Source organism: Bombus bifarius, unplaced genomic scaffold (genome assembly GCF_011952205.1).
Source record: "Bombus bifarius isolate JDL3187 unplaced genomic scaffold, Bbif_JDL3187 scf7180000008218, whole genome shotgun sequence".
Classification (NCBI taxonomy): Eukaryota; Metazoa; Arthropoda; class Insecta; order Hymenoptera; family Apidae; genus Bombus; species Bombus bifarius.
Genome location: NW_022884519.1, coordinates 322,825 through 345,656, shown reverse-complemented (window position 1 = coordinate 345,656; position 22,832 = coordinate 322,825). Strand labels below are relative to the sequence as shown.

Here is a 22,832-nt window from a genome sequence, read left to right as displayed (position 1 = left end):
GCAGAACGCGTCGCTGCCTACTGCACTCTAATTAGTGCGCTAATTGTATCCTTCATGTATGAACAGCGGCCGTTCCACTCGGGGATGCGCGTTAACAAACCTAATTTCCGTCTAAATCCATTTAATGGAACGCGAGACCGCGTTCTTATCTGCTAACACGCCGCTGAACATGCGTGCACCGGCGTTCCCCGCTTTGTTATTTCGCCCAGAAACCCGCTGCTGTTGCGGAAAGGACCGATTTCTTTTCCGTGAGCGGCCATCGCGCCTCGGAACGCCAACTAAATTGCCTCGTGATCCTTATCTTCGTTGCCACGGAGGTTTCCAGCCCTGTTTTCGTTCCCCCGCCAGCTTCACAAGCTTTCCTTCGAGTAAAACGATGCTTGCGGATTGTTCCATTAAACAAACGGAAGACAACTGAAAAGAATCTTTTTCAAATTTTCATTTGTTCTTTTGGAAGAACGTTTTCAGGTACGTACACATAACCATTCAATGTAGGCTAAAAGTGGCGCGATAGAAAACACGTACGACACGAAGGATGAATATATGTCTACGAGATATTTAATACTCGAAATAATTAGAGGATCGTTGCACTTTTGTACTCGTTCCTTATGTTAATACAATTTTACTTTTAATGTGCGTCTTTACCCTTTGAGTGCTATGAACGTTTATATATACATTCTCACACAACCATTCACTTTAGGTTATAAACGCATATATGCCCTCTCACATAACCTAACGTTTTTACCATAACATTTTTAGGCTAAAAGTGGCGTGATAAAGAAGACGTATGGATGTTATCCATCTGACATTCTGATGATTTCGTTGAAGAACAAAATTAATTATCAAAGTGGGAAACCAAAGCGACAAGCAAAGTGCGTAGCGGACTACAATGCCTTGATGGGCGCAGTCGATAAAATTGATATGATTTTGTGTTCACTTCGCTGCGTTCGAAAAAGCACCAAATGGTATAAAAAATATTTTTTCCACCTCTTACACCTCGCTATATATAGCGCATATATTCTTTACGAAAGTGCTGATAATAAAACTGGAACATTTGAAAATTTTCATCTGCTTCTCGTAAAAGATATTTTGCAAAAATACCCACCACGCAGAGTGGGGGCTAAAGGAGGAAGAGTTCGTTCGCACGACCTTCCATTTCGGTTAACGGAGAGGCATTTCCTTGCATCCTGCGTAACTAAAGAAAATAATAAACATCCTTCGCGACGAAGATGCGCTGTTCGCACTAAACATAATCGCAGAACTGACTCGCGTTACCAATGCAAGAAATGTAACATTGGCTTATGTATGGAACTCTGCTTCGAGATTTACCGTACAATACGAAATTATTAAATTTTCAATTTAAAAGATATAATTTCAAACTTTGATATTGTTCATGTTATTATTGCTTAATGAAATAAATGGTTATCAAGGCTTTTCAGGTCACTACATAATTTATTCTAGTCACAATCGATATATTTTGCAATGAAAATTCAGTCTGCTCAACTTGCGCTCTTTCGTAAAAAATACGCAGCCCACGGTGTGCTTGTTCGTAAAGAGTGGGCCATCCATGGCGCACGCTTAACGTCGGACAACGCAGCGTTCAAGGAGTTAGACATTACATACAAGCAATTCTCTCTTCTTTTCCTCAACCTTTGAATTCTATACTTGTCCAGAATTTTTGAATCGTCCTTTAACCAGAGACAATATTTAACGTGTCCGCGCGACAAATTTTCCAATTTATCTTTTGCATTTTAAACCTCTACATTGTAACTGCCAACTTGGTAACATTGAATCGTATTCGTAACAGAGATCGCAGTATGATTTCCAATTCTACGTTACCGACACAGTAAATTACCGATTTCACGCTGCCAACTTCAGCTGGCACAGTCTTAGAAAATTCTAACCTCAACCACGAGCATTAAAATGTTATGGAATTCAGAAGAAAGCAGAAAGTGGGGGATATGAAACGCGAAAGTCGAAGTTTCCAAGGGGACGAGAGAAGTTGAAAGACAGCGGCGTGGCCAGGTTACCGGTGCATCGGTAGGAAAAGGAGGAAGAAAAAGAGGCGAAGAGAAGCGAGTCCGAAAGGGCAGCCGTGGCAGAGCCGCTTTCGCCTCGGCGAATGAAATTGCCCCGGCAATCGGTGGTTGCTTATTAGCGTTTGACGTTCGATTAGTCAAGTGCACCGGCTAAGATCCGCCGTTTGAAGGCTCCGTGGCTCCTCCCCGGTTCCCGTGGGTTCTCTGCCGGCCAACAACCACGCGTCCACGATTCCACGCCGAGCAACAGGCACGTAGCATCATCATTCTTCTGTCTTCAAAACGGCAAAGACAGAGAATTGAGAGGGGCAGAGAGAGAGGAAGATACAGAGGAGTTCTGCGTGGTTCTCCAACCTCGTACAGGCATACCTTGTAATTACGTTAACCGTACTACTGCCAGCCGGTAATAGCACGAATTAGTTGCACTTCAATGTTTTCTTCGATGCATTCGAATACTCTCTCCTATTTGCTAAACTTCTTTGGGATTCTACCTAGCGTTCCGTCGACCTTGATGACTTTCTGCTTAGAAGCGCACATATCCGTAGAGGTTAGGGTGGCTTATGTGATTCGTTCGTTTGCCATTCGCAAATGGTTTGTTGTTTTTTTCTTTTTTTTTTTACGTATCAGTACTTGAAGAGGTACTTGGCTCATGATAGATTAGGTACATGTCGAGTATTTGCAATTGAGAAGCTTTCAAATATATACATAGATATGTGTCAAGCTTTCCTTCTAGTTAAGAAGGTTAGTTATTATCAACTTCTTTTTATCTTGTAGACACAGTCTTTTTGAAAACGACTGTAATTATTAATTGCAACGTAGTCAATGTTAAATAATTACAACCAAATCTCCCGATGCGAGTTACTCGATTCGTATTTCGTTTTGTGGAAGTTTCTCAATTGTTCGGAATAGGAATGTGATTGCCACGCCGAAACACATGTTATAATGACAAAATAATAGTAAATCGATGATGTAAGACAACGTTCTTCCCCAATGGACCGTTTATCTTGTTGGTGGTCACGGGTGACCAGCGTGGCGCCACAGGAGAAACCGTGGGCCATATATGGTCCACGTGGCAGTCAATCCGATGCTGTAGCTTTTTCCTGAACCACTTGTAGACTATCAAAGACTAGCGCTGAGCGATAAACAGAAAAAGACGCTCGAATGGAAATATTTCATTTGAATAGGAATTTCTACATTTATCAATGAACAGACTTAAATGTCACGAATGAAATGTAGAAACTTGTCAACGTCACTTCACGGCCCGCGATAATCCACATCAGACCACGTGTCTATTCCGTGGAATTCGATATCCAAGATACTAGACAAGATTGGCTGGAAAAAAGCCACGCGATCGTAATTTATAGCGTTCGTTAGAGGAAAAAGCTCGGCTCGCCGGAGTACAACGCGTTATTAATACGTTTTAAAGAAATGTCCAAGATTAATTTGCGAAACGAGTCGCTATTGAAGTTCTTGCCCGCGGTCTCATTAATCTTATCCAGCGGCGGGCTAGGAGAGAGGGGAAAAAATTATTTTGTAGAATGTTCGCTGTAATAACAGGGAATTCTGTCGCCGGCACGCCTAGCGGGGAGGAAGAACACCGTCCCACTATTAATTCATGTCTCAAGTTTTCAAGTAAGAAATTAATGTCTCCATACGTGATTCGTGGCTCCGTGGAGCCGGACCCCGTTCCTTTCTCCTTCCAAGGGTGGTTCGCTGGCGAAAACTTCGGCCACGAAATGAAATTAATAAACCACGATTACGTTAGAACCACAGACTTCTTACAGAGTTGAAAGCTTTCTTGTTCGTTCGATCCTTGAAGCATCGTAGCTTGATGACCCAATGAACGCAATTTCACTTCACATGCTTTTCCTTTCATATTCCTCTCGTATTTATATTCTTTTTTTCTTATCCTCCAACGTTTAATCTGATTTTTATAACGGTATCAATATTTTTCTTTATTAGAGCAATTTATTTTATGCGACGTGAAATGTTAGGTTATGCGGAAAGTTTCTTTCGTTTCATAAGCAAATAATCGACGCACAACATTTTCCGTTTTGTATTATCTTATTGAATTACGTATGATCCATTTTCTTCTATCAAGATGAAGATCACAACGTTTGACAAATTAGGTTTCATGTTTGTATAAAGATGCACCGTTGTAAGAGACGTGTCTGTACAAGAAAGACACTTTTCGGACAACCTAATACTTTCCAAATATTGGTTTAACACTCTGACTGCCACGCTAAAATCACATGTTTCACTCAGCACGCCACGCTGAGTATTTCTATTATTCAAAGCATACAATGGCAAAACAATAATAAATTGATGACGTAGGACAACACACTTCCCCACTGTACCGTTTATCTTATTGGTGGTCACGGGTGACCACCGTGGCGCCTTGGTAACAGTTGATAGCGGCATATTATAACAAGGCTTCGTTTATTTCAACAAACCATTCACATTCGTTGTTTCGTCGCAAGCAAAACGTGCAAAATATATTGTTGAAACGTGTAGATGTTAGTAAACAGTATTTGCTCGTTCTATATATAATAGTAAGGTGTGTTCACACTTCTAACCTCAATTATATGATTATAAAGCAGCATTCGCAATTATTTTCTAAGGTGTGTTTATAATAATATTCGTAGATTATTGACAATTGGTAGAGTATTGACAAACACAGTGCACAGTTAGATGCAAGATTTGTTCCCATTTTTTTTTATTGATGTTCTAATAAAAACATTTAATTGTTCAATGGGGCACTTCTTATTTCTTCTATTTATAGGTTATCTTCTATTTATAACAAGGCTTAGTTATTTCAACAAACCATTCGCATTCGTTGTTTCGTCGTAAGCAAAACGTGCAGAATATATTGTTGAAACGTGTAGATGTTAGTAAACAGTATTTGCTCGTTCTATATATAACAGTAAGGTATGTTCACACTTCTAACCTCAATTATATGATTATAAAGCAGCATTCGCAATTATTTTCTAAGGTGTGTTTATAATAATACTCGTAGATTAGCCCTCAAAGATATGGATGCAAACACAGTGCACAGTTAGATGCAAGATTTGTTCTCATTTTCTTTTTCTTGATGTTCTAATAAAAATATTTAATTGTTTAATGGGGCACTTTTTATGTCAAAGTATCTTCTATTCATCGGTTATATCCAAAATGCCCCAAATGTCAATTTTCATTGAATTTTTGCAATCGTAAGACCGCCGTGGTGTCACAGGAGAAACCGTGGGCCATATATGATCCACGTGGCAGTCATAGTGTTTACGAAACGTGTCGGACCGATTAAACGAGAAGTGCGCGGTATCGACATCGATTTTCTGCCGTTTAAGAAGCGAAAGACTCTCGATGTCATTAATCACGTTCCGTTGTCTTCTCGAAGACACTGCTCCATTGTCAACTGGACGTATTTATTCCATTGTAAACGAAACGGCGCGGTAGGTAGATGGTGATCTCGCGTAGGCGGATCGCAGGTGGATGAACGCTGAAAATCCCTATGGCACGAGGTCACGTGTAACGGAGAGAACTTTTAATTCCATGGCGGGACGTCGCGGTCGTCACGGGCTTATGTACGGTCCGCTCCGCTGGCGTTCTTTTTGAAAAAGTGAACGCGAGATAATGGAACGTAATGTAGCGTGAGCAGCCAACGCTGCTACCTCGCTTCGGCTTCTAGCCGTCAGATGCTACACTGGGTGTCCCCGAAGTCGCCTTCGAGTCTGACATTTATTTCATAATCATGCCTCTGGGTGGATGATTTCAATGGTTGCTGTTAATTACGTGTTGATGGACGTAGGTTAATAGACATATTTGTAAGTGAATCTGAATATGTTAATAAAAAATTAACACGACACACGAGTACAAATTTGAACTCTAATCTTCAATTGTAGATTATCGATAATTCCTAACAAGCTGGAAATTAAACAAATTAACATATACTTCAAATTACTATAAATCTTCAAATTTGATTTTCTCAAAAACGAAGTTTACCTTGATCTTCCTTGTATTAGGTTGTCCGGAAAGTGTCTTTCTTTCGCGAACGTGTTTCTTACAACAATGCACCTTCGTACAAACGTGAAACCAAGTTTGTGAAATGTCACCATGTGTTTATCTCACCATAACAAACTGAATCGTACGTAATTCGACGAAATAATATAAAACAAAAAACATCGTGCGTCTATTATTTCCTCGTAAAACGAAAGGAACTTCTCGGATAACCTAACATTTTCCTAACCTCATTTGTACCATGAATTCAATAATTTTGACCAGCCGTAATTAATATTATTTTAAATAGAATCTATCTGTTCATATAAAAATTTGAAGTTCCCTTGTTAATTTGTTAGAATTTTCTCGATATATTGTTCTTACAATAAAATCGCCTTGCCGCAAAGTTTCGCTCTAGTCAAATTGTTTCTTGTCAAGCTTAATCCCATGGAGCACCACGGCAGCGGTTCTTTTAGTCGGGTAATTGCAAAAAATCTTCCAGCTTCTGCACCGTACACCCGGTAGGAAAGTTTCACGTGTGGGGTACCTTAATGATGCACCCGGTCGGATCTCACGAAAACTCCACTCTCATCGTGCATGGTGACCAGCCATTGACCGACGTTTTTTTGCGTGTCTCAAAGCAGACGAACGTATCACGAACGACCACGATCCTCTGTGTTACTCGTACATTCTAATTCCATAAAATTTCCAAGCTAAGAAAACTAAGAAAAGAATCGTACGATTTCGACGACAAGGTGTATCCCTTTTCATCTTTTCATCGCGTAAAGCGAGACGAGACGAACCGAAACGTTTCTCTGGGCCGCAGAAACAGAGTTCTAACGATGGATCAGGTCATTTTTCGTGGAAAATTTTAATTGCATTTCCCTTACCTTCTCGTCCTATAAAATTACCATCCCAAACGTTCTAATCGGAATCGCGCAACTTTGAAACAGACTGTATGCCTCGGCCATACCGTTACGAAAAACGGGCAGAACGAAACGTTCAACGAAATGAGATGTTTCTCAGCCGAAGAAACAGAATCCTAGCCGTGGACCGAGCCATTTCTCGCCGGGTGAAGACTCGCGGCCACCGAATCGAAATCATAATTTTAATGAAACCGCTAGGCGAGCCCCGAAAATAATGGTCAACATTTCCTGCTCGTATTATTTTCCGCCGCGGGGCACGGGATTTACGAGAAGCGAATGGAAGCAGAAAATTAACGATTCTACCCAGAGAGGGTGGATCGTGAGGGGTGGCAGCGGCACGGTGGAAGTTTTTCTTAGTATTTTAATATAAATGCGGCTGCGTCGGCCGACTTGGCCCCGCGCGAGGACGGCCCGGTTGTTTGCGGCAGTTTGTGCCAAGCTAAATGAAGAATGAAGCTGAAATTATTTGGTGGAAAACAGTGAAACAGGATGTGGAAACGACACCGCGTAGATTTACAGGGGCTGGTGCACGCGTCGCGCCACCGCGGCAGGCCAAAAGGCAGGCGAGGGGAGGGGGTTGGAAACTGGACGACAAGAACATTTTTAAACGCATCCCCCCCCATCCTCCTCCACTGGCAATTATAATTCTTCGCGAGATTCTGATAGATTCATGAGAATCCTTAATTTCGATCTTCCTGCGCATACCATTGGGGTTAGGTTAGGTTAGGTACTAAGAAATTTTGTTTTAATATGCATTTTTATAATTACAATAAGTATAGTAATATTGCATTTTGCAATTGCATTTTTAATATCAAATACGAGAGGTAGGTATTTGTTAATAAGAAATATTAATTTGTATTTGGCGCCTTGCCCGCATCTTTTCTGAACTGTAAGATTTATTTTCACTTTTCAAACCTACACAGATGTTTATCCTTGATTTAAAGACTATTAAGATGACGATTAAGAAGATTGGATTAGGCATTCTCATGGCCCTAGAAGAAAGTCGACAAAATTCTTAAATATAGGTTATCCGGAAAGTGTCTTTCCTTCGGGGACGTGTTGTTTACGACAGTGCACCTTCGTACAAACGTGAAACCAAGTTTATGAAATGTCGCGGTGTTTATCTTGACATAGCAAAATGGATCGTACGAAATTTGACAAAATAATATAAAACAAAAAACGTTGTGCGTCTATTGTTTCCTGGTAAAACGAAAGAAACTTTCCGGACAACCTAATATCTAAGAGGTTAAGTGCTAATATCGTATAATTAGTACCTTCATGAAGTAACAATTGCCTGGTGCAATATCTAAACTGTGAAACAAACATTAATTTAGTTTCCATTTCTTCAGTTACGTTCATAAAAATTCGCAATTAATTTGTGCACTTCTATTGTACAATTTTATAAAATGTTTTATAAATTGTCTAGAAACGCACAAACGATAATTTGCTAACTAATATTATTAACGAATTAACAAATTGTACAGTATAGATAGACTGTTCAGAAATCATATACAAAGATATGATATGAGATATAGTCATATACAAATTTTTAGGTTATCCGGTTAGGTTATCTTACGAAAATTCGACAAAATAATATAAAACAAAAAACATTGTGCGTCTATTGTTCCCTGGTAAAACGAAAGAAACTTTTCGGACAACCTAATATCTAAGAGGTTAAGTGCTAATATCGTATAATTAGTGCCTTCACGAAGTAACAATTGCCTGGTATAATATCTAAACTGTGAAACAAACATTAATTTAGTTTCCATTTCTTCAGTTACGTTCATAAAAATTCGCAATTAATTTGTGCACTTCTATTGTACAATTTTATAAAATGTTTTATAAATTGTCTAGAAACGCACAAACGATAATTTGCTAACTAATATTATTAACGAATTAACAAATTGTACAGTATAGATAGACTGTTCAGAAATCATATACAAAGATATGATATGAGATATAGTCATATACAAATTTTTAGGTTATCCGATTAGGTTATCTTACGAAAATTCGACAAAATAATATAAAAGAAAAAACATTGTGCGTCTATTGCTTCCTCGTAAAACGAAAGGAACTTTTCGGACAACCTATGATTAATTCTTTTTAAAAATGTTTCAAACGAAACATCGATACGGCTGGCGCTCATTATAGCCTTTCTATGACGTTTTCTGTAGGTATGGTTCATTTGACCGAAACTCAAACGAGGTATCCGTTATCAGCGGTGACGAGAAGAATTGACGAGAGAGAACGCTCGGGACCGTCCCCTTTTCCCTTGCTTCATATTCGCGCCGGAAGCATCCCCATCCTCCAACGTAGAGGGGGAGAAAGGCTTCTTTACCCCACGGTGGATTCGTGGCTTTTTACGGGGAACCAATAATGAACTTTTTTTTCTCCTCCGGTATAAAAGTTGATTTGTAACAGCCTCTCTTTCTCGCCACCCTGTGGACTCTGTCGGTTTCGCAACTTTTCCTCGTAGCCTCTTAAAAGCGGCGAGAAGCGTCTCATTCTCGGTCGCTGATATCACTCGTGGCATTGCTCATTACTCACGCCGTCTTATCGTCCTTACCCCCATCGAGGCAGCGTTGCGTCGGCTTTCGCTACACCCTTGCTTCGTCCACCACCCCTATTCCTCTCTGGTTCCTCCTTTTTTCGATGCCGCGGAATCTTATTTCAAATGCTCTTGAAAAAATGTTTTATCATCCGCTTTATCATCGTGCTATAATCTGCTATTTTATTTTTTATCTCTCTACCTTTTATCTCTATATTTGTATATTCTATGGTTGTTTATTTTGCGATACGAGATCGAGAAAATATCAATTTTAAATGTTTAGTTTCGTCATGTGTTGCTCGACTGTCTTGTATAAAGGATTAATTTATTTATCATTTTTAAGTAAAAAATATCGAGGTTAGGTTAAGACGAGAAATACGTACCAAATGGACTACTCCTTCCAATAATCACGCACGCCCTTCCTCAAACCTATAGCACCTTTTATCGTCGCCATTACTAGATTTCGTGAATTTTACCCCTCTCCGTTGTCGATCGGTCGATAGATCAATTGACAGTGTTGGTCGAGCATTATCCAAGCAACCGTTTGCTCCTCTCTCCTTTCACCGCTTTCAGCCCTATCGCGGTGTACCGCGTTAAATTTACTGCGGCCTTGATAGGAAAGTGGAGCGCACGCTCCCACGATTATCTGTCCTGTCGAATACTTGTCCTCCTACGACAAATTCTTTACATCTCTTGCTATACAGATTCCTTTTTTCTTTCATTTCTTCCAGAAGAGGGGCGAGTGGAAATACTTTTGAGAACATCGCTATTTGTATTTTGCTGAAAGAACTTGTGATCGTATTGCAGTGATCTATTGGACTGGCAACTAAGTGATTGCGACTTCTGTCAGTACTACCAACTGACAAAATCTGCAATCACTTAGTTGCCAACCCAATAAATATTTTAATAAGGTGATTGTATTGTTAGTATTCCAATTGGTAAATTATACTACAAAAACAGGTATCCTGGCCGTAGTTGTAAAGAAGTCAAGGTTTTCATTCATCGACTGGGAGAAAATTAGTCAACTCGTTAATCGGAATCCCAATCTCTTAAGAGTAATATTATAATTAAGTACTTGTTGTTGAACTGATTTTCTAGTTAGGAGTTAACTCGATTAACAGATTGACAAACAGGATGCAGATGTAGAAAATACATTTTAGCTTGACATTAATTTAGTATCGCCTAAAATATTAAGTTGGCAATTAAGTGATCGCGGCTTTTGTCAATACTACCAACTGACAAAATCCGCAATCACTTAATTGCCAACTTAATATTATATGTACTACCAACAAAATCACTTAGTTGCCAACCCAATACCATAGTGTGGAGTAGAAATAAAAATTGCTGTATCATATTAAATATTCTATCATAGGTTACGTTATATAACTGCATTGTAGCTTATACAGTACATGCAGGATCATTAGTAGTGTACAATAATATACGATACTAATATACACGAACATTTGCATCATTAATTCATGTCATTATCATGTGTATTCCACACATTATTCATATGTAACCTTGATCATCGCGTGGTATATTCTTATTATACACATTTAGTTAGATTAGTATTCTAGTAGATTACTATCATTCTAACCTTACAACGTCGCTAAAAGTTCATCATCAGAAAATACGTATATTGGGTTGGCAACAAAATGGCTGCGGATTTTCTCATTATCACCTAATGACAAAATCCGCAATCACTTAGTTGCCAACCCAATAATTGTCAAATATTATTCAACGTTTCCTGGATACAGCAATATTGCAAGCTACTGTTATCATCGTAAGACATTCGATTTACAATTATTGCTTGAAAAAATGACAAATTTGGACCTCCATATTGTACTATAGACAGGCAAAGATACGAACCAATGGGTATATTTGTACCGAGTATTGGTGAAAACGATCAAGTTGCACGGTGAATGTTTCTTATCAGTAAATTAGCAGTCTAGTTGGCCTTCGTCGATACTGATGAGGGAAAGCAAGGCAGGAAGTGACAGGTATCAATCACCGGCGCATCTAGCGCAATGCTGCGGATGAGTTTCTGATACAGAAACTGCAGTCCTTTCTCGGCTGCTCGATAAGCACAATGAAGTAATTCCGAGGGTTCGATATCGGTTTCGTACGTGGCATAGAATATTACATTTTCGGTTTTCTCCCACTCGTTATCTCGCTTACGGGGAACACGAAGAGGTTAGAGATGTGATCTGTGATGATTTGAGGAATTAGGGAGTGCTGCAAGTTTCTAAATATTTATACGTCAAGAAGATTTTGAAAATAGTGCAGAATCTTTTATCATTTTTGTTTCTTCGTGTTTTAAGACTCGATTTCTTGAAATGTGAGTATAGTAACATATTCGTCAATGTTCTTGAATTCCTCTTTTCTATCACTACAAAATAATCCAAAATCGAAGAAAAATATAAAATAATCATTTTTAGTATCATTTTTCAATTCTATGGTAAAAATTTCCTCAAAACATCAAAATCTTATGCTGTCTTTTAAATATTGGCTTGGCAACTAAGTGGTTGCGGATTTTATTGTTAGGTTAGGGCAAAATCCTGTCCTAACCTAACCCCAACCTAACCCCAACCTAACCACCTAGTTGCCAGGCCAATATTACAACAAAAGTAAGGTTAGAACATAAAAATTCAAGAACTCTAGCAACGTTGACGACTTATATTACAATCATACGTTTTCCAGCCACTCTACCTGCCAGTGAAATTTACCAAAAGCCGAGATAAAATTTTCATCAATTTGTTATTGTCGTCATCTGAAAGCTTGGTTCATAACGTAACGCAGTAATTTCCGAACAATTCGAGTCGCCTTTACACAAACCAGCCGTTCGATCCTGTAATTGTCCTCGTGTTTTTCCGTTCACCCAGCTCGAACGGGAGAAAAATCAGGTCATATCGCGACGGTCGGCGCGGAATTCTTTGCCCGCGAGCGTGTCACACTACGCCTCCATAGAATATGTCAGGCTCCATAGAATTCTCCGCGGCAGATAATCCAAAAGAAGACGAAAAGGGATGGCTTTTCCGGGGACGCGCATCAGCAGCTCGGCTGTGAGCGGGTACACAGCACCCGTTCGCCTAGCACACTCCCGTGAACAGTTCATTTATTATGCGGTTAGTTATCGCGCCTTTTCGTCTGATTTCCCTGCCAACAATGCGCCGTCACCGGCGCAGACAGGTTCTGGCGGTTCTTAGACTCCCGACCGTTCTCTTTCCCGCTTCCACGACGTTTTCTCATCCGCCACTCTAAGTGACGCTCACTGACGACACGCCATACGTCACGCCGTTCCTACCCTCTTTCTCCAGCGACGTTTTCATCCCCCTTTTCCATACTCGCGTCTACCTATACCCCTTTCCCTCGTCTCTTTCTCTCAGGTTTTTTTTCCACGCTTACGTTCCTTCCAGCTTCTTCCCGTTTTTACCTTTCGTTCTTTCACACCTTTGCTTTCTTCCACCCTTTCTTGCCTATTCGCGCGCCACGATGGCTTCCAACAGCCGAGTTCGACGCAGTTGCCGAACTGAGAGTCTCGGTTGACTTACGACCAACTCGCTGGGGTGGAGTCTACTCGGTTCATATATTTCTCGGAACTCGGCGGATCCAGCGTCCACGGTTCTCTATTCAAGGCCTGCTGATAGTTCGATCTACCATGGCATTGAATTTTACAATAGGATTTTATAACGAACTTTACAACGATAATGGATAGTTGGTACATTTATCAACGTTTTATAACAATCTGCAGCTTCGATATATAAGGAAATATCAGTTCCATAGTGGAGATGCAGTTTTTAACGCTTTGACGCGCCGCGTGGATCATATATGGCCCACGGTTTCTCCAGTGACGCCACGGTGGTCACCCGTGACCACCAATAAGATAAACCGTCCATTGGGGAAGAACGTTGTTTTACGTTATCAATTTATTATAATTTTGCCATTATATGCTTTGAATAATAAAAACACTCCCGTGGCGTCCTCAGCGAAACGGGTGATTCCAAAGTGTTCAATTATTTCTATTGCTACTGAAGATTTTGAAAAGTTACTAACGCTACATACGACGTGATTGCAAAGTTATCTTCAATTCGTTTTGATGTCGCTTAAAACATCGTATACATAATATAAGAAATAGATATTGGCACGCAAAACTGAATTGATGGCCTTGAAATTATTTTCAAGGAATTCTCACAGATACTTTGTAGGTTAGTTAGATGCTGAATTTAAGCAAAACCCGGTATATGAATACGTGAACAAGACAGGCATAATGTTGCCCGAAATTAGAGCAGCCGATAATTACTAAAGCAGTACTTTTGTCCTTTTTTATCCGCTTTCCTCAAATCCTTTTCATAAACCACGAAAATCGACGCGGAAATCCAAATACAATTGGCAAGCGATTTTCACGTTTAAGAAAGCTAAAGCCGCGGCGTCCTGAGCGGGACATGTGATTTCGGCGTGGCAGACAAAACGTTAACCTGCAGTTGAATACTGGAAGACGAACGCTCGAATGATCTGAATCGTTGGCCATTAATGCATTGCAGTCGTTTCACACTCGAACGAAACGCAAAAACCTCGAATCTTCTGGAGATTCAGCGGCGTTGCTAACGGTACATGTGCAGAACAAATTCTCGCGGCGGGAACCGGCGAAAATAGGGGGCCCGCGAGACCAGCTTTCCCGTTACGTAGCCTCTCACCAGCGGTTTGCCATTTGAAAGATATTTTTTTGCTGTGGAGTACGAGTGGCGAGAAAAATAGCCGCGAATTGTGCGCAACGGCACAACGAAAAGCAATAGAGGAGGGAAGAGGGGCGGAGGACGTATCGTAGAGGAAGGCTAGACGAAGGAAGTCAGGGGGACGAAGTGATGGATGAACGCGGGCCCGTTTCTCGAGACGAGCCTCGGCGGACTGACATGTTTATACGAAGGCTGTCTGTAAAGGTGGCCGTAGCTTTGCTTTCCCGCTCCTCTTTGTACCGTACGTCTCAAGCAAAGCGTCTCTCGCTTACGATTCCCGTTGCGTCTCTTCTCTTCTCTCCTCGTCCATTGCCTCTTTCTCGATGGGCCACCGAAAAGGGAGCTTAAACGGGAAATAATACAGTCGCGTGATTAATTAAAGGTGACGCGTTCGCCCACCTACGAAGATTGCTAACCGTCTCGCTCTCGCGTGCGCTATTTTTTCTCTCAGTCTTGGATCATCCTCTCGCTTCTCATTGTCCGCCACTTCTGTTAGGCCCGCTGCTAACCTACATATCCGGCTGGAATAAAGCAGCCTCGTATTGTCGGCCACGGCTTGAGTAATAACTGTGCTTTGATTTCTCGAATTTCGCACCACTTGCACGAGCCTTCGCGATTAATAATGTTATTAATAACCACGCGATCTCTGTATTTGCGACGCGACGCTTCCACGACGCTGCCACACACGTTCTCGCTCGTAAGGGGCACGGATAATGCGTTGTCGGTGAAAACGCGAAGGGAGTTTAGACAGCGTGGCTTAACGCGATTGCGAGAGGATCTTGTTGGCTACGTGAATGACGGCAATTGAAGGTTAGTTTAGCGTGGATTAGGTTTAGAGGTGGTGCAGTTAGGCTCTGCCAACGGTACAGTGATACTTAACCCTGCAATACTCTTAACGTTATATCGACAGACAAATAGGTTGGCAATGGAAATACGTGCGAATAGAATGTATATAGATGGACGATATGTAAATTTGAAACAACGTTGGACTTGCTATTTGATAGCCTTGTCTATTACAATAAATTATTAATTAATGTGCAGAATAGAGAGTTATTTTGTTGCAAGGCGATAGATACAGATTTATGGAATATTAAAATATGCTTACATGTGTTGTTAGTTAAATCAATTGTATATAGATGGACGATATATAAATTTGAAACAATGTTGGACTTGCTATTTGATAGCCTTGTCTATTACAATAAATTATTAATTAATGTGCAGAATAGAGAGTTATTTTGTTGCAAGGCGATAGATACAGATTTATGGAATATTAAAAAATGCTTACATGTGTTGTTAGTTAAATCAATTGTATATAGATGGACGATATATAAATTTGAAACAATGTTGGACTTGCTATTTGATAGCCTTGTCTGTTACAATAAATTATTAATTAATGTGCAGAATAGGGAGTTATTTTGTTGCAAGGCGATAGATACAGATTTATGGAATATTAAAAAATGCTTACATGTGTTGTTAGTTAAATCAATTGTATATAGATGGACGATATATAAATTTGAAACAATGTTGGACTTGCTATTTGATAGCTTTGTCTATTACAATAAATTATTAATTAATGTGCAGAATAGAGAGTTATTGTGTTTCAAAGCGGTAGATACAGATTTATGGAATATTAAAAAATGCTTAGAATACATATGTGGTGGACGGTGTGAAGTGTAGTTAGTTAAATCAATTAACTACATTTACAGATATTCTAAAATGTGGAATACAAAGTTAATTGCAATCGTTGCTCGCTTGATGATATTCGTTATAAGATCGCACGATACTGCAGTACTGATACTAATTGTTATGCTGATTCGCTCGACTGACTGACTATGTCCGGAGAACACGGTCCTCTATTTATACCGGTGGAGGGGAGGTACCGCGAAATTTGAACTTGTCGCCGGTTGTAGAGTTTGTTTATTAGATTATGTGCGTCGTATAGTGTTAATCCTCTGTGGCAAAACATCTATGTCAGGCATCTTCGTGTCGAAAGGTCCTGTGACGCATGTGCCGCTACATATATTGCTGAAAAACGTATAAAACATAGTATCATATTGATTGTATAGTAGTTATAACATTATGCATTTAATGTATGAAATAAAGTTTCTTACAGAAATATGAATTTGCCTAAACATCTGCAGTCTGTACATGAGCTAAAATAGAAAAAAGGAAAAATAGAAAATATTTTAAGATCATATTAACATCTTATGATTTTTATATAGTACCCATCTATAGCAAGCAAATCTTCGTTATTGGTTTTATGTGGAAACCGTATTGACTGCCTTGTGGGAGGTGTAATAAGAAATCAAATATGACTGTGTCACTTTTTATCGAAGAGTTAACAGAGGGTAAAGCCAGATAGATCCGCTTATTGCCCGAGCAAACACAAGGCTATTTAATCATCGGTGTACGTGTGTATTTTATTCATGTTTGCAAAGACGACAGACCACGAGTGTTTGACAATCGTCCCTTGAAACTGTCCATAATGCCTCGCTATCCCGATCGATTCGGTGTCAGATTCTCTCAATCTGTCGTCTATGAATTTTATGCTGTAAATTACAGCGAAGCAAAGAAAACGATCGAACGACAATATCAGAGGAAAGGAAGATTTTCCACGAAGCGTAAAATAACGTAGCGTAACTTTAACCGTGGGCGTGCCAGTCTCCGGACATGAATAGAAAGCACCTTTAATTAAAAAGGAAAACTTACGACCTTGAGAGGAAGATTACGAACGTGCACGCTAAGCGCTGAGGTTATGTGTCTCGCTCTTTCGTTTCCAAATCCATCGCCACTCTTCTCAATTTCGAGGAACGAGATAACCTAGAAAACATAGAAAGAAAATGAAAATACACCAGCTATTACGAACTACGCAAAAATCTCCTCTTTCGTAGGTAATGGCTCTGTTTTCACAATGCTGGGCTAACAAAGTCGTCGCGGTTAGATTCTCAAAGGTAAATCGCGGCTAAGCTCGAGTGCCGCGGGACCACAGGCTCTAGTTGACCGAGTTCTCTCGAGACTAGCGACGAAATTTTCCTTGGAATATGAATAAATTTATCGAAAAGCCCGAAGACAGTGGAGCGTGCCGTGGGGTGGTTCTCGATGGAGGGCCAAATGATGGTCGAGGGTGGGGAGGGGGGTTGCGAGCTCGGGGGCCAAAAAGAGTTTGAAACTGCTCGAGCACCCCTATATTATAAATATCAGCCATGAAAGATGGCGCAGACAGCAGCAGGGAGGCAATGGGTCTGGGGGACGGCTGGGTAAAGGAGTGGAACAGAACCGGAATTAGCATAATCAGAATAATTTCCACCAGCTGACAGCGCCCTCATTCTTTTTCCTGCGACGCGATTCTTCCGCTGCTTTATTTTCCCTTGTTTTCCGCCTTCCGCTGGCTTCTCTACGCCATCTCTCTCTCTCTCTCTCTCTCTCTTTATCTCTGTTTTTTCGTCCTTCTCCCTTTGGGTTGCCTGTTCTTCTTACTTCTCGTTCTTCCCCAATTCTCGCACCGTTGCCACTCTTCGATGCATCCCGCTTCGGCCGGAACAACTAACAGCCACATTTCCTTCCGTTTCCCTTCGTCGATGAAAACTTCCTCCCGTTGATTCTTCTGCCTCGGCAATTCTGCTTTGAACCGTGTTTAAGGATCTTCAAAAAACGATTCTCGCTATATTTCAGTTATCCTTCAATATACACTGTGATTTCTAAATAATCGTATTATATTGTAAAGAAGCAAGTATTCTAGAGTTTTCCCATTTCTCATATTTTTATCTGTTTTTAACAAACTAATTAATCTCATGGTTTTTATCCAACTGCATATTTTTATGAACGCATTTAATGGAATTTAACTTGGGGAAAAATTGATTTCTATCAGGTTGTCCGGAAAGTTTCTTTCGTTTTATGAGAAATAATAGACGCACAAGGATTTTTGTTTTATATTATTTCATCGAATTACGTACGATCCATTGTGTTCCGTTGAGAACGCGACGTTTCACAGACTTGGTTTTACGTTTGTACGAAGGTGCACTGTTGTATGAAACACGTTTGCGAAAGAAAGACACTTTCTGGGCAACCTAATACATCAAAGCAAACGAAGAGTCCGATGGAAAAGGATCTCTAACCTGTGTAAACTATTCTAAATACTAATACGTTCGATGATGTGTATTTACCTGTAATAAAATACGTGTGTATTTACCTGTCTCACACCTGGATTTGCACATTGTCTTCACGGGAAATGCCTTTACTTTGAGCAGCGATGATTATTCTAACGATTCTTCTCCGCCATTTCGTTCAATTGTCCGATGGGATTTCTTGAAACACACGAAAACTCAAAATGCACCGGTTGTATTGGTAGCACGATGTTACTTATTGTTTGTACACAATCGCAATGACGTGGTGTAACATACTTAAAATACTTTAGTATATTTCTTATAAAGACTTGAAAATTCATAACGAAATCTCCTAGAATCTAAATAATATAATTTCCATTAAAAAAAAAATACTTTTCACTTGTGTTATGTTATATTCATTGTTTCAATAGTATTAGGTTATCCGGAAAGTTTCGTTCTTTTCATAAGGTGATAGATGAGCAACAATTTTTGTTTTATATTTGTTTTGGATCTTAATAGCCGAAATAATGGTATAGGAACATTAAATTTACAATTAGAATTCATATTAGAGTAGTTATATATATTTATTTGATAAACGATTTCAAAGATATTCGTCGATACACACTGGCACGCGTCATACCTTTTTCGATACCAGACTGTTACTGAACAGTTTACATTTCTTTGTTTTCGAGACGCCACGCACACACATACTTCCACACACTGATATTCACATACAAGTATCGCTACTACGCAGCTAACCTAGTCTAGCGCAGAAAATTATACATATCTCAATAGTTCTATCAAAAGAAAGATCACAAAGTTCGACAGATTATGTTTCATATTTCTATAAAGATACATCGTTATAAAAGACGTGTCTGTAAAAGGAAGACACTTTTCGGATAACCTAATACTAAAAAATATTTTATATGTTCTTATATATTTCGTATATATTCATGGTTATCTAACCTAAAATTATAAACTTTTATTCCTCCGTTTCCACTTTATTTTCTCTTAGATATTTTCTACCGGAAATTAAGTCCATCAGATATCATTTAGAAATTGTCCTCCTAAGGATTATTCAACATCGCATAAAGATATGTCGATTTTAAAAATCAGATCGATAGAAATCGATATCACGTTGCAGAAAAGCGCTCGTGCGAAGAATCTTACCGTGGAATGGCGTCGTACGGCCTGCTTTTCCGCTAGTACGGTAGATTCCATCCCCACAGTCGGCCTCCACCTCCAGAAATATATCAAAGTTCATGCGTTTCTACCTAATATCATTCGCGTGCACAGCCTCGTCCCTCCTAGCCACTTCCAGGGCAACCGAGTTGCCGGTTTACGTGCCTGCAATCCACTTCCGCCACCCCTTTAACCCTCTCACCACCAAACTCGCGTTTCCCTGATCTTTATTCATTCTTTCGCCTCGCCCATTTCAATTTTTCTACAGTTTAGCCGAAGGAAAAGTCGTGCCTCGCCCCAACGGATCCCCGGGCCCCCGTGCACGCGCGCGTGCTCGATAAATTTTTCGCGATTCCTAATGTTTAGCCTTTATGGCTCGCCAGCCGGCGGTTTAAGAATCCGTTGGAAGGGTTATATCGTAGACTGTTAACCCAAGCCGCTGTTTTCTGCGGTTGTCTTGTAGGGTGGTCGAATATTTTGCATTACATGGTTCCTTTATTAGGTGTAAGCGCTGCTGGAATTATGTATTTTTACTGGATGTATATATATTACATATATTATATTTTTTACTTTAATTATGTATTTTTTATGAATTATGTATTTTTCTGGGAGATATACTGGACTTATATATATTACTGGATATATATTTATCAAAATACATAATTAAAGTAAAAAATACAATATAACATACATATATATAGTATAGTATTTATAGTATTTATCTAAGTACCTTTTGAAATTTTCTATGATTTTTTGTGTAGTATATGGGTAGACGATTGTCTATTTAATATACAAATACTATAATTAGATTCAATATATAATAAATAATTGTATGTACCTTTTATTGCGATCTCTTTAGTACAAATTTTGTACTATGGTCTAGTGACTATTTGTTATCACTAGTGTTAAGAATGTTTTCAGGAATAGCAAATAACAAGAAGCAATTCCGCATTTATCCAAAAATACACAAGTCGTCGTACAATTCATCGATTTCACCGCAAACAGTTCGATCCTCCTTTTGGAAAGTTCTTAGAAAAAAGAAGGGAACCCTCGGGAAAAAAGTGTTTGTATTATATACCATTTATACAAGTAAGAGTCGGCCCTCTCTTAATATTATCCATCCATTATTCATCTTGGATCACGGTAGGAATCTTTCGAAATCGTATTCGCGAGTAAAGGCGGTAAGAAACGTCCGATTCAGATTCAAATGCTTATAGATCCCGCTGTAGATCCACAGCCATCCCGTGGTCCATTGTATTTATTGGCAGAATGCACGTTCACGCGAGTCCACGCACAACTTGTACCGACTGTTTCTGTGAATCTCGAAGCGAAATTCCCTAAGAGAGCTTCCGAGAAAATAAATACCCTAACCACTTCCTACTGTTCCCCTTCTCAGATCTCTGTTCGCTTCAACAGTGCCTTTATCGACGTAAATAAAAACGTTTGATCAGTTTTATCAAGTTTGACATATCTTCGAGAAAGAAGCGGAAAATGCGGATGATATTGAAACCTTGTTTTTTATGAAAGGAGAATTTACCTTTAAGATCGTGTTAGAATAATGTTGGTATTTGCAAATACGCAATATTTGGTAAGAAAACTGTTTTAACTAACTCTCCATGACAGTGCCTGTGCAGCCTTCCATTGCTATTAGGTTATCCGAAAAGTTTCTTTCGTTTTACAAGGAAATAATAGACGCACAATGTTTTTTGTATACATACATACAAACATAATAGAAATAAAACGAAATGGATCATATCTACTTTAGTAAAATAATATAATAATAAAACGGGAATTGTTGTTTATTTATTATCGCCTTATGAAACGAAGGAAACTTTTCGGACAACCTAATACTTTCCTATTGCTATCTTGAAATCTAAAAACCTGAAGACTACATGCTAATCATACATAATGTATGGTATGAATAGCGTCATTTTCCACGATGGTAGCAGATTCCGATCAATTCAGCGCGGACCATACCACGCTTCGACTGTGAATCTCATATTTTCTACTTTACAAATCAAAAAAGAGGATCTACCATTCGGCACGAACTATTAGGTTGTCCGAAAAGTTTCTTTCGTTTTATAAGCAAATAACAGACGCACAATGTTTTTTGTTTTATATTAATTTATTGAATTAATAATAGAAATATGACGAAATGGAGCATACCTAACTCAGTAAAATAATACAAAACAGAAATTGTTGTTTTATCTCTTCATAAACACATATTACCTTCTATGAAAAGATATGTATTTTCCCATTCTTTTTTCTATTTTATATCTATTGCTGAACCCGGAAACGCATTAACGATCTAATCTTAGCCTAACCCGAGTCGAAAATTTTATCGTGCAAAATCCTCCAGCGGCTGTTTTAAAAACTTAAAAATGTCGCCATGAAAAAAGTACGCGATCCGACAGATATTAAATCGAAGAGGGAAAAAAGGAGGTTGCGTGCGATCTCTTTTCTCCGGCGTATTTGTATTTTAAAGCACAAAAGACGCGAAAGGGGATGATACGAGATCGAAGCGCGGAATAACGCGAGGGTGGTGGCTCTCTCGGTATAAGGGTGGCCTCAAACAGAATGGTGGGGCGCCCTCCCTCGCGCATTCTCTCTCTTTCTTCGTCTCCCTTTCCACCCGATGGAAGGATGCAAAGGTGTGGGGTTGGGTTTCAACCATGATTTCCATTCGCCAGCCATCCATCTTGTTTGAGACTGGAAACTGACAGATAGACGCGGATCCGAGTGCCGGTGACGTGGCAAGTCTTGCACGGCTATGCAGACGGTCGTGTTGGTGCACGTGCTCGCGCGTCCTCGTGTATGTACGCGCGACGTTACGGAGCAAGTGTACACGCGAGGAACGTGGAGCGTCGGCCAACTTCCGTATCCGCGTGAAAAATTCATTTTCGACGACATTAGCGCGCCAAGAAATTGCTTTTTCTTTCTGCCGGACGCTCGGCCTCCTCTTGTCGATCGACGCCGATTGACGTGTTGGCTGAGCTCTCGACTTCCTAGGTGGAATTTGTTGAAAGCAGCCTTCCACAAAATCAATTCGCTATGTAAATGATTCTCACGGTAGACGAGTTTGTTCCAACACTCGGATTGCAAGTTTATTTTATCGATTCACTTTCGCTTCATAATTTTTTGTATCGTAAGATCTACGTTCAATGTTCTGCAATATCAAATATATATATATTTAACTAACACTTTGACTGCCACTGATTGAACAATTAAACGTTTTTATTAGAACATCAATAAAAAGGAAAGGAGAAGAAATTTTGCATCTAACTGTGCACTGTGTTTGCGTCCATATC

At 39.6% G+C, this 22,832-nt stretch overlaps 1 long non-coding RNA gene across 1 annotated transcript; it reads right to left on the bottom strand.

Annotated features, from left to right (window-relative positions):
* Window positions 1-16,360: 16,360 nt before the first annotated feature.
* LOC117211195 lies at window positions 16,361-18,546 on the bottom strand. The gene is made up of 3 exons (XR_004488222.1): window positions 18,429-18,546; window positions 16,465-17,881; window positions 16,361-16,392 (listed from the first exon to the last, which is right to left on the bottom strand). It is a non-coding gene; the product is annotated as an uncharacterized LOC117211195 (long non-coding RNA).
* Window positions 18,547-22,832: the final 4,286 nt, after the last annotated feature.